Consider the following 7,911-nt stretch of genomic DNA (forward strand, 5'->3'; position numbering starts at 1 on the left):
TTTAAATTTTTTGATTTGATTGGTTAGTGTAATGTCACATGAATGCATAAGTATTCTGCCTTGACAGAACTAATAAATTAAAAACCAAGATACTTATTATATATAAGTTAACTCCAGAGTTTTCTCGCTTAAATGGTTTCCAACTGACCTCCTTGTCCTTCAATAATGGACGCATCATACCAACAAAACGCAAGAATTTAAAAGATAAAGACTTTTTTGTGTAATCTCACAAGTGAAACCGATTGAGGACTTCTCTTTGAAAGTAAAAGTGATCGAACGCATTGCGGGTCAATCACGTCTCCCCGTCTTTCGTCACTTCTGAGTAACGCGTAACATCGAAATCTAAAGAGCACATTAACGTACCATCAAAAGAGAAATGGCATCCTTCTCAGCCGGCTGTACGAAGTCTCCTTCAATTATTTTCTTAGACAAAACCTTGCCCAGTTCACACCACTCAAAAAGGTTAGATAACTACAAGTTGATTGTAGGAAAAATATATTAATGGAAATCTAGAAGCGCTTTGCCATTGTAACTGCAAACCGAGCGATGTGCTGAAACATTGTGCACCCAATCATGTTCCACACAACGCTTGCTTTGTTTTCATTCATTCTCAGCTATTTCCTTTTGCTTACCCACTGTGCTTCTCTGTCACATGACGGAGTACTTTTGCTTAATCTCAGAAACGGAGACTGGAGGGACAGCAGTAATGCTTTGAGCAACTGGAACGGGTCTCAGCAAACTCCGTGCGCTTGGAAAGGAATTACCTGTGATGAGTTCGACAGAGTTACCACTGTTGATCTCACTGCTCACTCCATTTCTGGCAACTTCACTTCTGCCATTTGCAGCCTTTCCAATCTCACAGGTTTGACTCTTCAGGGCAATGCTTTCACTATTCTTTCCCCAGACGCCCTCTTCAATTGCAACCGTTTGCAAAAGCTCGATTTGTCAAGCAACGGCTTCACTGGAAACCTGCCGACTCATATCTCCGGATTGAGTGAGTTGAGAGTTCTGAATTTGTCGCACAATGCTTTTAGCGGGTCCATTCCACCAGCCTTCGGCCTCCTGCCAAAGATAGAAGCTCTCTTGTTGCACGAAAATAGTCTGACTGGGGCATTCCCTAATTTTGTAGGCAGTTTGGTATCTCTGAGAAACTTCACGATTGGGGGTAATCCTCTGCATCCCGGTGTTATACCGAGAGAGCTTGGCAATTTAAAGCAGCTGCAAGAGTTAAGGCTAGATAACTGCAGCCTTGTTGGAGAAATCCCTTCTTCCTTGGGCAATTTAACTCGACTGGAGTTATTGGATCTGTCGCAGAATGATCTTTCTGGCGATCTTCCTGCCAGTTTGATGTCTCTGTCAAATTTGATGGAACTCTCTCTTTTTAGAAACAACATGTCTGGACGAATTCCGGAGAACATTGACCAGCTCACAAGGTTATCCATTTTGGATTTGGGGCACAATCAGCTCGAAGGCACAGTTCCCGACGCAGTTGGTAATCTCACATATCTGAGTCATCTTGAATTGCAAAACAATTCGCTTACCGGAAACATACCTTCTCAGATCGGCGAGCTCCGGCACTTGAGTCACTTGATGCTGTACAACAACAGTTTCAGTGGCTTGTTACCCCAGAGTTTAGGCTCATATTCCAGTTTCGTGGTCTCTGATGTGTCGAATAGTGGGTTGGAAGGCCCTCTGCCGAAGAATTTGTGCAGGGGAGGAGTGTTGTATGGCTTCGTTGGCACATCAAACAAATTCAACGGTTCTTTGCCTTCGTTCTTTGCAGACTGCAAATCTCTAGAGTATCTGTACATCGACGACAACCAGCTGAGCGGCGAGATTCCTCCGGAACTATGGGGTGCTGACAAGCTCCAGGGATTGTTTCTAGAGAAAAATAAGTTCCGAGGCAAGATTTCACCCGCAATCGGCCAAGCAACGAGTCTGATTCGATTGATGATAAGCAACAACCGCTTCGACGGAGTAATTCCTCCGGAAGTTGGGCGGCTTAAAAAACTTCAAGTGTTTGAAGCTAGCAACAACCAGCTCTCAGGCCCCATTCCACCTGAGTTCGGGAGTTTGAGTTTGGTCAACATTCTCCTGCTGGATCACAATTTTCTCTCAGAAGAGATTCCTGAGGAAGTAATGTCCCTGAAGAATGTCACTCAGCTCAACTTGGGTTACAATAGGCTTACGGGCGAAATCCCGGGATCGTTTAGCAAAATAAATACTCTTGATTTGTCAAACAATATGCTTTCTGGAAGGGTTCCTCTCGAATTGGGAGGACCGAATCTGAACTTTTTCAGTGTATCCAACAATCGCTTGTCTGGAAGCATTCCTGATGGCTCAGACAATCCGGCTTACAAGGACAGCCTTGTGGGCAACCCGAAGCTATGCGGAGGGCGGAATCTAATGCTACCTTCGTGTTCATCTTCAAGTAAAATGTCACCTCAGAGGTTAGTGACCATTCTGGTACCATCTTTATTTATAGTTGCCGTCATTACCTTGGGCTGCATTTATCTGTCTCGCTCCTCGAAGCGGCGTTACGCAGACACGCAGTCGTGGAAGATGACGCCGTTCCATTCAACAGAAGTGGACGAGGCATTCATCCTTCGCAACTTGAGAGAGAGTAACGTGATTGGCTCTGGAGGCGCTGGAAAAGTTTACAAGGTCATTCTACAGAACGGGGAAGCCGTAGCTGTTAAGAAGATCCGGAACACGATCAGAACGGGAAGAGAGAGTAAAATGGGGGAAGTGGAGGTGGACAAATTGGGTCTCATCAGGCATGCTAACATCTTGAAGCTTCTCTGTTGCATTTCAAGTGAAGACTCCGATTTCAAGCTATTAGTGTACGAGTTCATGCCCAACGGCAGCCTCTTCGACTATCTGCACGGAAATCGATTTGGACCGCAGGTAAATCTCCAATGGCCGATCCGTTATCAGATTGCTCTTGGTCTGGCTCGTGGTCTGAGTTATATGCATCATGATTGCTGCCCTCCAATATTGCACAGAGATGTGAAACCCAGCAACATTTTGCTTGATGAGCAATTTGGGGCTAAAATTTCAGATTTTGGGGTATCCAATGAGCTAACCAAGCTAGGATAGCCTATGGAGTAATGCACGTGTTACAATTAGTCCTCTTCTGGAAAGCAAACGGCTTCATCCTCGCTATCGGATTCGCTAATTAAAATACTTTCGTGATGCTGATCAAATATCTCTTTGCACTGATCTCCACCGCACGTTACTAATCTCTCCACGACTTTTCTCATAGAAGGCCGCTGGTTAGGCACGTTACTAATCTCTTGTCCGCAACAGAATTTTTATTAGAGTTGGGAATTGTGATGCAGAATATGCAGAGAGGCTAAAGGTGAACGAGAAGAGTGATGTGTACAGTTTCGGAGTGGTGATGTTAGAGCTTGTTAGCGGAAAGAAAGCTACGGGTGAGGCGGAGTATGGAGAGGACGGGGACATCGTGGAATGGATACGCAACAGAATTCTGATGGGCGGACAAGAGATGGCTGTGTTTGACGATCGCATGGTGCGAAATAATTAACGTGCGGCCTTCTATGAGAAAAGTCGTGCGGAGATTAGTAACGTGCGGTGGAGATCAGTGCAAAGAGATATTTGATCAGCATCACGAAAGTATTTTAATTAGCGAATCCGATAGCGAGGATGAAGCCGTTTGCTTTCCTGAAGAGGACTAATTGTAACACGTGCATTACTCCATAGGCTATACAGTCTTTGTACGATTGCTGCCTCAAGACAGACGTCGGCTTGTTTTTCCTTTATGAGGGAAAAGTAGAAGCTGATTGTTTCATAGGCATGTATTTAAAATTAAATGTTAGAACCCGTGACCATGTGATTTTCGTAACATTTCCTCATAAATATTATAATATTTACGATGTGTTTTCTAATATGTCTTGTGAAATATTCATTGAATTTGTTAATTATTGATAAAAATATAATTATTTTATTTTTCAATTATATTCTTAATCTAATTATAAATACTTTAATTTTCTCACAATGTAATTATGTTATATAAGACATCATAAATAATTGAATTTATTCTAATTTTTCAACAAACTAATTATATTATATAACAAATCATAAAGTAATTGAAAATATTATTAAATGAAAAGAATTCATGACCTTTTTCTTCGAAAGTGGTGAAAACGGTGATAAAACAATTTCCTTTCTCTGATGATAGTGATAGGTTTGTTCACTCCATGTTTTTAATATATTTAATATGATTGAAAACTCTTCCTCTTCCCTCTGTCGTTTGGCATATTTCGTTCCCCCTATCTCTCTTATGGCTTCGTCTAGGGCATCAATGGCTTTTGACAATCCGAAATTGATTGATCCCCCCAAAACCATCAACTCTTTGCTTGCAAGACCCAAATCGTTCTCTAAGGCAGTCGCTAACTCTGGCATTGCCATTCACGCAAGCGTAAGGTTTGATTTATCAAGTATTCATGGAGTTTGTGAATCTAGTAAGAACAATGGGGTTGTTGCTTTACCTTTCTCTATTTCTTTGAATCCGGAAATGCTTGTTGAAATTGTGAAAGAAAAAAATAGATTAAGTAGTTTGGTTATTTCTTTCTCTATTGTTGAAGTAGATAAATGCCCTCCTAGGATTTTTTTTGATGATTGGCTCCATGACTACTAGAACTTGAAACTTAGATTTCATATTTCATTTTGCAAACAAATTCAAAAAGGTTTATATGTAAGTTTCTTTTCCAATCCTGAATCCCAAGCCAAAGTGCTTTAAAAATAATATTGGATAGTGGGTTCTACCTCCTTTTGAGCCCTAGCTTGGTTCCCCGAGGCCACTAATGAGGAAGCTCTTGTCCTCTTAGCCCTTTGGTGAATCTTGGTCAAACAAATCCTACCATTTCTATTGTGTTTCCTTCCACAATTGCTTGAACCACTTGGTAAAGTCATCCAAACAGACGATACTATGAGATTGGTTCCTCATATGGATGCTAGGATACTTATTTCATTGAATGTTGGTAAAGAAATTTTAGATGATATCAACATTAAAATAATTAAGGATAATTACTCCTGCCCTATTGAAGTTCTTGGGGGGTTTGTACACTTGTTGCCTATGTAGAAGGGAAGGGTATTAGAGGAAGGACTACCCCATCATTATAAAAAACTCTGTCGGCTAAGCCCTCGCCCCCCACCAAAAAAAAAAAAAACCACTGATTTTCCTAACCCTTATGTGGATTCGTCTATGATCAAAAACCCTCTTGTAGATGAACATCCCATTCCCCTCCCCACTTTCGTTTCCATCTCCCTGTCCATTCCTTCTACTTCTTCCCCTAGTTTAATCTTGGCTAATTCCTTGTTTGGTGAAGATGAGAATCAAAATGTTGGTTTTCAAACTATTACTAAAAAATGTAGATGAAGGACTAATAAGCAGACTAATATGACTCCATTATGCACTCTCAATATTTAAGTCCTCTGCTAACCTCTAATATAGACAATTGATTCTTGGTTGTCTCTCAAGAGACCTAAACTAGTTCTTGCCCCACCTCCCCAACTAATATGATCAACAACGAACCCATTGTCATTTGCACAATTTTCGCACCTCCCCAAATCCTCCCTCGTAAGACTTTTAGAGAGCTTGGCGATGACTATATGATTGAGATCATCCTCTCTTGTAAGAAATACCTAGATTCTACATCTCCACTCTAAGCAGTTCATGGATGTGGATATCTTGTCACCTACTATCTCAGATAATGATGATGAATTCAAGGGAAATTTTCCCACATCGAAACGATGGGGATGCCTTTGTGTTCCAAGAATAAGAACTCTTCTAGTAAAAACCACAAGGACATCCTCTCTGTTTCTATTGCCCCAATTGTAGGGTCAACTAACCATTGTTCTCTCCCCCCCCCCAATGTTTCCTCATGAATTTCATCTCATGGAACATAAGGGGGCTTGAATCCCTTGATAGGAATTTTTTTATTAAGCATTATTTAGATACCTATAATTTCATGGACTTGATGTTATAGTTGATCAAAGCTATATATTTCATACTTAAAACCAATCTTAACTTCCTTTGGAAAAATTTGATCAAATTTTGTACTAACGACCCTAGAGGTAGGGGTGGTGTTACGCTTATGGTTAACCCAAGATGGGTGAATTATATCAATGGTAATGGGATCTACCCTTGTAATAGAGTAGTGTGGATTACTATTAGTTACGACAACAATACCTTTTTCATTTTCTCTATTTATGCCTCAAATGATTTTAGGGAGACAACGATCATCTAGGACTGGTTGGCTACTCTCCCTAATATCCCATGACTTGTGGGTGGGGATTTCAATATGGTTGAATCCCAAGAAGATAAAATTTGTGTTCTTCCATTTGCTTGGAGAGACATGGAAAAAATCCACAAGAATAGAATGAAAAATGCTAAACATCTCTTTGACCCCTTGACTAGTAATAAAGATACTAATCCAGGAATATGGCACAGTTGGTGTAATTTCCAACAAGGGCCCTCTAGAATCTATTCTAGATTAGACCATTTTTGTGCCAATAAAAATGTCTTCTTTTAATTTCTTGATAACTGAGGCAATACTGTCCTTGCAACCTCTACTTCCCTTTCCGATCACCATCCTATCTCTGCTTACATTACAATTAATAATTCCCATGTGCACAACAAAGACTCTAATCCTAAATTTATTCTGAATAATAGTCTTCTTAAAGCTGAAGCTATTCTTGTTGCCATTCATATCATTAGACTCATTAATCGGAACAACTTTCCCACCAGTTCACATACGGATAGATGGAACATGATAATTCTCTCTTGGTAGAATTTGTTAAAAATCATTGGCCAAAATAGGACCAAAGACTATGGATTCACTGAAAAAAATCTCCTCTGACCTTCAAAAAGTTGAAACAAACATTCAAGACAATCCCTTGAACTATGATCTCATCACTCATGTGATTAATGCTAAGGAAGCCCTTAGACAACACCAATAGGTTAAAACTAGAGGTGCAAAAATTAGAGTACGTGCTCATTGGCTACAACTTGGTGATCGTGGTTCTAAGTTTTTCTTTAACCTTATAAAGCATAAATAGTCCAATGAAAAGATTGAGAGAATTATAGTTGATAATCAAGAAATTACTAACCTTAACAACATCAAAGAGGCCTTTGTTGAATTTTACCAAAAACTCTTCACCTCTAAGGATTCAAAGGAGGCCACTTCCCTTAGAAATCAATGTAGATCTCTTATCCCTAATAGGATATATAATATTGATGCTGACCTATTGTCTAAAGATATATCCTTATAAGATATTGAAAAAGCTATTAATTCCCTTAATAATGACAAGACCCCTAGGCCTAATGAGCTTCCTATGGAGTTTTACAAGGCTAATATTAATTGGATATGCAAAGATCTTCAAGATATTTACTTGAAAGCCTTATCCAGAGGCTCCATGGGTAGCTCCATCAATAGAGGTATTATAAAATTGATTCCTAAGGATGGGGACAAGGCTCTCTTTAAAAATTGGAGATCTATCACTCTTCTTGATGTGTCCTATAAAATCTTTTCTGAAATGCTAGCCCAAAGACTTGAATATCCTTCCCTAACTTATTTATTCTACCCAAACTAACTTCATTAAAGGAAGATATATTCTTGAGAATCTTGTTACTAGTTAGGAAGCCATGAATTGGGCCAATTACTCTCATCGAAAATCTTCCATGTTTCTTCTAGATTTTGAGAAGGCCTATGATAGAGTGGAATGGAACTTCATCTCTATGATGCTTGAGACCTTTGGATTCCCTAAAGTTTTTTGAAATTCTATTAATATGTTTCTCAAATATGATTTTTCTTAGGTTGATGTTAATGGATTCCTTTATGACTCCTTCCCCCTTAGTAGATCCATTAGGAAAGGTTGCCCCTTGGC

General features: G+C 39.8%; 1 pseudogene; it reads left to right on the forward strand.

Moving 5' to 3' along the window:
• The first annotated feature begins 373 nt into the window (after positions 1–373).
• LOC149538321 (uncharacterized) lies at positions 374–3,910 on the forward strand (annotated as a pseudogene).
• The last annotated feature ends 4,001 nt before the right edge of the window (positions 3,911–7,911 follow it).

This window comes from Cupressus sempervirens, chromosome 9 (genome assembly GCF_028749045.1).
Source record: "Cupressus sempervirens isolate cs-2001-9-10 chromosome 9, ASM2874904v1, whole genome shotgun sequence".
Lineage (NCBI taxonomy): Eukaryota > Viridiplantae > Streptophyta > Pinopsida > Cupressales > Cupressaceae > Cupressus > Cupressus sempervirens.